We start from the raw sequence: 9,381 nt of genomic DNA on the forward strand, positions 1-9,381 counted from the left end.
TGCCAACATTTTCACTTGATGGCGTGTCTTGTGTAGTCACAAAAAGAGCTAATCTCACACCTGAAATGGTACATTAAGTAAATAGGTTCAATACAAAATGGCTCTAAAAAAATCTTTGCATAGTACTTATAAAGTAGACTTAACAGAGGCAAACTATACTCGGATGAGGGTAAATTCAAAATTTGAATTTAAATTATCATTGACTGGGCAGTATATGAGAGAACTGAAGGTCAGTATCTGTCATTACATCATCAATCAGCAGAAAGACAAGCACATGGATAACAACAAGTTAAGTAACATATACAATTTCAGAAAATGTTTCTGCATTCCTGTTCTTCCTATTCAGAAGATTATAGACACATACAATACATAGAGGTGCAAAAAGTATGCTCCACAGATAAGGGAGCATCATCTAAGGGGACAACTTTCTAGTAGAATGCAAAAAATGTAATGAACTGTGTTCCTCAATTATTTATGAGCATTTCAACTGAAGTTTTTTTTTTCTTTACATTGATTTCTGCAACAACAACAAAAATAAAAAATTTAAAAATCAGGGGCAAAAAGCTTAAAGTAAGAAATCAATACCTGGCTGTTCCGTCCTCTATGCCCGGTTGTCCTCACTTCATGGGAAAAGTGTTTAGAATCAGTTGCTAGAATAGACGCTTAAATAAAATAATTTAGATTGTGTCCTTATATCCTATCTCAAAGATGAACTGCAGAGCACACTTGCAGCAGCCAAGATGTAAGTGCTTACTGAGAGTTTGCCTGCTGCTGTCTGTGCAGCTTTGAGGCTGTGCGGTTACGCGCGTGCCTGTGTATGTATGCGCGTGGGTTTTCTGTGCCTCTCATCCTCATATTATGGGAGGCATTCTCATTGATAACACTGTAATAACGTCTCCTGGTAATTTTGCTCACCGCAGTGCCTAGACAGTTAACAATATGTTCTTTATATCAATTAACATAATTTAATTGTAAATTACTGGATGATTAGATGTGATAAATCAAACTGATTAAAAAAACTGACCTCAGCTAATTTGGAATGTGGATATTACCTGCTTTTATTGAGTTTTTTTAATGTATGATTAATATTGCATATTTAAATACCATATATACTATTTTGCCTTTGGATTCCTTTGTACATATAATTGTTAAGAAATAAGTTTATTCTATGTAAGTTGCAGCTTTTTGAAGCTTCTTGATTGTTTTTTTTTCATGGGTCAAACTGTATGCAGTGATCCCTCCTTTTTGGCTGTTAATGGGGACCAGAACCACCCATGAAAAGTGAAAAACTGCTAAGTAGGATTTAATAATAATAATAATACATTTTATTTGAAGGCGCCTTTCTGGCACTCAAGGTCGCCAGACAATCATTTAAAACACAGCTGTCAAACCGATTCCAGAAAGGGCCAAGTGGGTGCTGGATTTTGTTCCAACCGATAACGAGCAGAGAGTTTAACCAATGAACTTCCTGCTGAAACAAGCAGCACCTGACAAAGTTTAACTGATTACACATGTAAAAGATCTAATTGGTGAAAAGGTGTCCTCTTCATTGGTTGGAAAGCAAACCTGCACCCACTTGGCCGTTTCTGGAATCGGTGTTGACACCTGTGATTTAAAACATTTAAATATATTAAAAGTGAGAAAATGAAAGTATAAAAACGTTTAAGGAAATTTAAAACACTAAAAGAGATATATAGGCAGTTAAATAATAACCAAAAAAACCCCAGAACTTATTGATTATTGTGGATAGGCTAGTCTAAACAGGTGAATTTTGAGTTTTGATTGAAAAAGGGGGAGGGAATCTGTGTTGCTGAGGTCGTGTGGGAGTGAATTCCAAAGCGTTCCATGGTGGTGAGGCGAGCGGGGGGGACAGACAGTTGTATGGAGTGTTAAGAACGGCAAGCCGTTAATGTGGATCCAAAACACAGACCAGGAGATCAGTAGAGTAAATGTTTGTATTTAATAAGTACAACAAAAGGAGCACGCTAACAAACGCGAGTTTAACAAGTACAACAAAGGGAGCACGCTAACAAACGTGAGTTTAACAAGTACAACTAAGAGAGCACGCTAACAAACGCGAGTTTAACAAGTACAACTAAGGGCACGCTAACCAAACGCGAGTTTAACAAGTACAACTAAGAGAGCACGCTAAAAAACGCGAGTTTAACAAGTACAACTAAAAGAGCACGCTAGAATGCATGAATATAACAGAGTACAAGAATCTAACTACAAAGTCCAAAAAGAGCACTAAAGTAAAGATAACCAAACCAGAATACGACCGTACAACGTCGGGAAGCTCGAAGGATGACGATGAACACACAGGCGGTAAGCAAGGCAAATAGCAAGCAATAGTCCGACACTTGCAGATGGTGACAGGCTTCCTTAAATACTGAGCTTTCCTAATCAAGCACAGGTGTGTCGTGTTACCCCGCCAATCTGGCTCAATCAGGTGCTGCATAAAGAAAAAAGAACTGAGAACACACACAAATATGACATGGAGGAGGAGGATCTAAGGCCACAGGAGGGAGTACTAACATGAATGAGATCGGACAAGTATGGAGGGGCGAGGTTATGGATGGCCTTGAATGTGAGGAGGAGAAGAAATATTATCAGTGTTGGGAATAACGCCGTTATTTATTCAGTAACGGGGTAATCTAACTAATTATTTTTTCCCCCAGTTACAGCGCCGTTACCGTTACTGACGGTCAAAAGCGGTGCATTACTTACTTTGAATAAACTGAAGAAACTACCAGCCGTAGCGAGTCTACTCTGCTCTGTTTATTTGTCATCCAAGACTTGGGTGCGTTCAGGTTCATGGCAATGAAAATAGTAAACACACATAGCCTACCTTTGCAAGAACGATGGAGTTGCCGTTTGATGCGGTCATAATGTGCAGGTCCTGCACCCATACACAGCAAAACGGTTCGTAGCTTTGTAGCGATTTGTAATTTCGGAATCGTTGATGACTTTAGTAACATACACCAAACAATAAATACAGCAGAATGTCCATTTCGCGTACCTGTGGAAGCCCGTCGACATCTTTACTCCATTTGTCTTCGGCTTGCTTGTAAGGGTCAACATTGTTCACATCCTTAAGTTTGATCACATATCTGTTCTTCACCTTAGTAACGAGTTTGTCTCTTTATCGAACTGGCAAGTTAGTTTAATGTCCCGCGAGACAGACCTGCTTCCAATATTGCTGCGTTGTTGTCAAATCTCACATGAACCCCCATTCTGTGACGTAAACGCTCGAGCCTAATAGCGCACGTACTTCAGAGCCGGTGTTTTCACACACAAACCGGAACAGCACGTGCGGCAAACACACACACGCAAAACAGATGCAGAGGGATATGATGGCAGAGCATTCAGAGGAAAATTTGTCCGTTACGAGGTGGAGATATAAACACTATTTCAAGTTGGTCGAAATTAAAGGAAAGAACATGCATGTAAAGTGTAATTTATGTCCCGGGGCAAGGCTTTTGTCGACATCTGTGGTAAGCAATTCAAATCTGTTTATTTTTGTTGCACTTCAAGTGTAGGATAAATCTGTTGCTGGTGAGGTGCAATAAATATTACAAGGTTCTATAACACAACTACCAGTCTGTTCTTTTCTATTCAACTGACTCGAATACTGCTCATCAGATTTCAAATTCTTTGACATACAACAACTTATTTTCAAAGTAACGGAAATAGTTACTTTTCCTGGTAACTAGTTACTTTTACTATAGAGTAATTCAGTTACTAACTCAGTTACTTTTTGGAAGAAGTAGTGAGTAACTATACTTAATTACTTTTTTTTTTAAGTAAAGTGCCCCACATTGTTAATTACAGAACCTGCGTGATGCATTGGGAAACTTCGCAAACCTCCTGGATGTCGTGTAGGTCCACTCACGAGCGAAGAGAGCGTGAAGCGAGGATATGATGCTTCATTTGCGAAAAAAAGTAAAAATTTCCCCAGAGATGTTGAAAGTTTGTGACAGGCTTTATCTGCTTTCAAAACAGGTAAAAATTCTGAAAAGTACCTCTGAAAATGACCCCGGACATCCAGGAGGTGTTTGGAGGGGATAGAGTGCTCCATTCGTGGGAAAAGTTGTAAAAACTTTCTGAGGTTTTGGAGGTATGTAGAGAGCTTTGCGTATTCTCATAGCGGGTAAAAATGGTGAAAAGTAATTCTGAATATTCCTCTGGATGTCCTGGATGTGTTTGACGGGGGTAGAGTGCACCATTTTTTTTTTTTTTTTAATGGTAGAAAAGGTTGAAATTCCCCTGGAGGTTGTGGAGATTTGTAGCAGGCTTTGGGTGCTCTCATAGTGGGTAATAACAGAGAAAAGTACCACTAAAAATGACCCAGGAAGTCCTTTTGTTGAAATTGAGACTGTAGATAGAACAGGGAAAGAGGCTGGGTGAGGCTGCGATGTGTGCAGCCAAGCAGCTCACGCGATAAATAACTTCAATTTGTTCTATGGTATGCCAATCAGCATAGGGGAGGCTGCGATGGTACGGAGCCAATCAGCTCACGGAATGAACCAATCCTGTTGGCAGTCTCATCAGAGAGGCTGCAATGGTGCTCATATGTGTCAATCTCGCAGCAGGAACCAATCACACGCCTTGTATGAGTGCCTGTGGGTATGTACAAAGCCCGAGTCATGTCTGCCATGCTGTGAAACAATGTCTCCTGTGCCTCACAGTTAAATAAGGTGTATTTTTTGAAATTTTTATTTTTTTCATGAATACATTTTGAAACTCCACAATGCACTGAATCTGCAAAACAGGAACCGCAAAGTTGCGAGGGATTACTGTATATGATTTCCCTTATGTTTCCTAACATGACTGTGAAGCCATCATTGTTACTATTGCTGTTGTTCATTTCCTGCCATTATGGACAATGGACAACAAATTCATTTAAACTGGGCTGTGAATACTTATGTTTCAATGCCATCGACGACACTAGACGTCCAGTCCAGTTTGACTGGAAGGGCTACCAGCCTCAATGGCAGCCAATGAGTTAGGAGAATACATTGGTGGATAACTAGTTTCTGGTTGTCCACCTTTTTTCTTTCAGACATTGTGGAATATTAGAGGACTTTAATACCTTGTGTGTGACGCCCACGATCACAAAAGACCTTTTGAAGGTAGTCCAACACCATCACTGTAACCACCTGGATGCAGCCCAAGCATCTGTATGATTAAATGGCAGCTGTGAGCTGAGTTCAACCGTGGCATTTTGCTGAAAGGCAAAATGATTGATTATATTGACGACTGAAGCATTTTAGTGTGTATGAGTTTGCTTTATCCTTCAGTCTTCTTGACAGTAGCCCAAGTGTCAAAGTGCACTAATAAATGTTGCAACAGCCCAGTAGCAGTGTGGTCTTTCTGCTGGATAATCAGTCTTCTCGGTGCCGTTGACAGGAAGGGGAGTCGCACGGATTCTGCCAAGGCATTTGTTTAACATCCTTACTCATCTTGTCGGATTCCTGGCAAAGTTCCTGTCTGCTCACCCATTGTGACGAAAGTGCAACAGCATCCCTGGAGTGCCTTAAAGTGTGGCACCACGTTTAATCAATGTTAAATGACTAACTGCCAAAAGAACAAGAATAAACACAGGACACATGTTTTGCTTTTTTTTTTCATCTCCTACTACGGCATGCTTTATTAGTTATTTTGTGAAGTGGCTCTCAGTGCCTTAAAAATGAATTGACTCCAAAGGCGCAGTTAAATAAAATCTCACTTGATTGGCTGACATTTGTGCATTCAGTTGAGGAGCTCAGAAACCACAACGTCCAGCTGTCCGTCACACTTTGTATAATGAAATGAGAGCAAGTATGGATCTATCAATTCTTCTTAGTGTTGTTATTTAATTCTGGTTGATCTCTGAGAGATAAGTTGCTCAGACTACGCATCTCCCAAGACAGTATTTTAGTTGATCCTAATTTGTGATGAAATAACAATTGAGAATGGCAGGTGTACTTAATTTAAGCGGAACGCAACAGTTGTTTGATTGACAGCGGCTGATCTAGAATGTATTTAGAGGCAGCTATGTAAACTGAATTTTGCACGGTTAACAATCCCAACTTGCTGAAATGTCAAAGATCAGTGAGGATAGCACTAAAGAAAACTTCCAAATGGGAAATCCAAGTGAGAAAAACGCACTTACTCTTTCCTTTGTTCTGCTCGCAGTAGATAGCTATTCTTTTGCTTGAAATGTCATCTGATACCTGCAGCCTCTGACAGCTCCCCTCATTAAAGATACTGTGCAATGCAATTCTCAAGCCATACTGACTGAGGTGCTTAGATTTAGATCTCCACCACAAAGTTGACCAATCTTTCTCGGCGTATGTTGAGCATCTTTGTGTTGCCCCAGGACTCTTCCTTCCGAACTCCCAAACTCTGGGGCTTGAAATCTTTGTGGCAGTGCAATGAACAGTTATTTAGCAACCAAAGGTAGCCATGTTTAAATGCAGCCAATATTAGATTTCAGTTCAATATCCCATGTTTTTAGACACATACAGGGCTGAAAATCAATCAGCGTTTTACTTTCACATGGCAGCGTCATTATGCACTGAGAGTGTGATATTTCCATATTCCGCCGAACCCGTCAAACTCTGGAGCTGGGCAATGTTACCTGTATATCTGTGTATTGTGATTTGAAGTGACACAATGCACGTATTGCAGTACGATGTTTAATTTTTAATATATAGCTTAAATATCTTTTTGAGAACTACCTTATAATTATCAGTGTTGTTAATAACGGCGTTAGAATATAGTGGCGTTACTAACAGCGTTATTTTTTTCTGTAGTGAGTAATCTAATTAATTATTTTTCTCGTTTTTACCGTTACTGAGGATGTAAAGGCGTGCGTTACTTGGCGTTACTACGTTGGTTGAATGACGCGAGAAAAATGAGAGACACAGACTAAAGGAGAAAGCAGAGCGGGACTGGGGAGGGAAAAAGGTAGTTGTAACGCTGTTCTCAACGCGATGCTAGGTGGCTCCAATATTAACTGACTGTAGTCAATAGCCTACAAACTAGCCCACGTGATGCTACAATAGATATCACATGTATAGAGAACTAGATGCGAAATAACAGACTCGGCGGCATTAGTAAAAGCCGCCATTTTAATGCAGTAGACTTCTCAGAAAGGCTCTGTTGTAGAGAACCTTCCTGGCAAACCTAAGTAACTTTCTATCTAAAATACTCCTAAATTGGCCAAAATCTTGACTTGAATCTATCTTTAAATGATGAAACAGTTTCACATGCCAAAAGTCGACAGAAGGGAACTAATGCAATAACGGGAACATTTTTAACAACGTTAACGGTTGAGTCACAACATTAAATGACTTCCAAACATAGCAAAGGTTGCTATCTAGTTATTGCAATATCCGCAATACCCCTTTGTCTAGTTAAGTTTAGGGTAAAGATTTGGGCTAGGGCCAATTGTGCCCAAAAAACATTTGAACTTGACATAGTGTGACCTATGTATTTTTTTAAAGGGTTCCAAAAAAAAAAAAAAAAAAAAAAACATGAAAAGTATCACCGGTTACTTTGCCAAGTAACTAATTACTCTTACATTCAGGTAACCGAGTTAATAACTCAATTACTTTTTAGGAGAAATAATTTGTAACTGTAATTAAGTACGTTTTTAAAGCAAGATTAACAACACTGATAGTTATCCATTTATTTTCTTCGTCACTTTACAGATGGCATCTTACCATGAGACCTCACAGGTCATGCACATGTATTTTAAGTAAACCACAATAGACAATGGACACTAGACGCCAAACTCAGCTACAATCACCCTAGTCCTATTCCAACCTACCATATTAAAAGTTTCATGTTACTTTTTTTGCTGTGTGTTAGACAGCAACAACTACTTCTTGTACTGAGCACGTGCAGAATCTACTTTCAAAGGTTTTTATATCCCGATAGCGGGTTTACATGGCCAGATATTCGTTTTAAAAATGGTTATCCCATGGGGAATTGTCGTCGTCTCCCGCTTACCCGTATCCGGGTCTTGGGCGCAGCACCCTCAACAAATAAGTCAAGACAGCCCTCCCTCTTTCACCAGCTCTTCTGGGAAAATTCCAAGGTGTTCCCGGCCAGTCGAGAGATCTAATCCCTCCAGTGTGTCCTGGTTTAGCCCCGAGGTCTCCCTACATTTGGACATGCCTGAAACATCTCTTAGGGCTCCTCTAAAGCTGAGCCCGGCCACCCTGGGAAGGAAACTCATTTCAGCCGCTTTTACCCGCGATCTCGTTATTTCGGTCATTACTTGGGGAGTAATTGGGTTTTCCAAAATCAGAATATGAGCTCATTTCGATTTCTGAATGTTTTGACATTACCTTGCTTACTGTAACTGGGTTATTGCCAAGGTTTATTGGCAGCATGTGTTATAGACCATGGCCAGTAGTACAGGATACCCAATAGCTTGGCTAAATTCTCCATCTTGCATGCACAGATCCAAATGCTAATTGACAAAGTAATAGGTGATTGAGTGCTGCCTTCATGAGAGAAAAAAACAATACCGTCTTCAAAGCCACATGTGATAAGTGTATTGGATGTTTAAAAAAAAAACTCTGACCAAACACTAACTTGATGTGCTGTAACGGTCATCATGGTGCTTTTGTCCATTAAAATCTTATCATAGAAGCTTACAGTTGTTTAAAACATTTCAGCACTATCAGCATATGTCTATAAATTGGAAAATTTTGGAAACTTAATCCAAGCCTGACTTATTTTAGTTACCGGCTAAATGGTATAACTAACACTTACCTAATTTTCACACTCTAAGACGCACATGACCATAAGCAGCCACCCACCGACACGAAAACGACAATTGTTTATATATAAGCCGCACAAGACTATAAGCCACAGTGATAGTCACATCTAACTTTGTCATGATAATATAATACTTTTAACTTGATATCCATTCTAAAAAAAACCCAACTAAATTCCATTTTCTATGCTACATACATTTTCTTTCTTTTTTTTAAAAAGTTTTTCTTGGAACTCTTTCAGTGCTATTGGACAATGATAGACATTCAGTCTTGTGGCTCATGAAAAATTAAAAATCTTTAAAAGAGTTAATGACTAGTAGACGTCCAATCCTTTTGAAGTTGGAGGGTTGCAAACGGATGACCTTTCATTCAACATACAAAGAACAGTCAACGAATTAACAAGGAAAATAGAAAAATACTCTCCATTGTTATCGAGAGTCGTGCAGAATCAAATTTACCCAATGACAACAAAATTCTCTTCACCTGTGGTAGCCCAAAAACCAATTGATAACTGAGTAAGCAAATATCGTATCCCGATACAACATTTCAGTATGAATACAATTCAATACTTTTAACAACCATACTAGAGACATACACCTTATCGGCC

Source organism: Corythoichthys intestinalis, chromosome 2 (genome assembly GCF_030265065.1).
Source record: "Corythoichthys intestinalis isolate RoL2023-P3 chromosome 2, ASM3026506v1, whole genome shotgun sequence".
Taxonomy (NCBI): Eukaryota; Metazoa; Chordata; class Actinopteri; order Syngnathiformes; family Syngnathidae; genus Corythoichthys; species Corythoichthys intestinalis.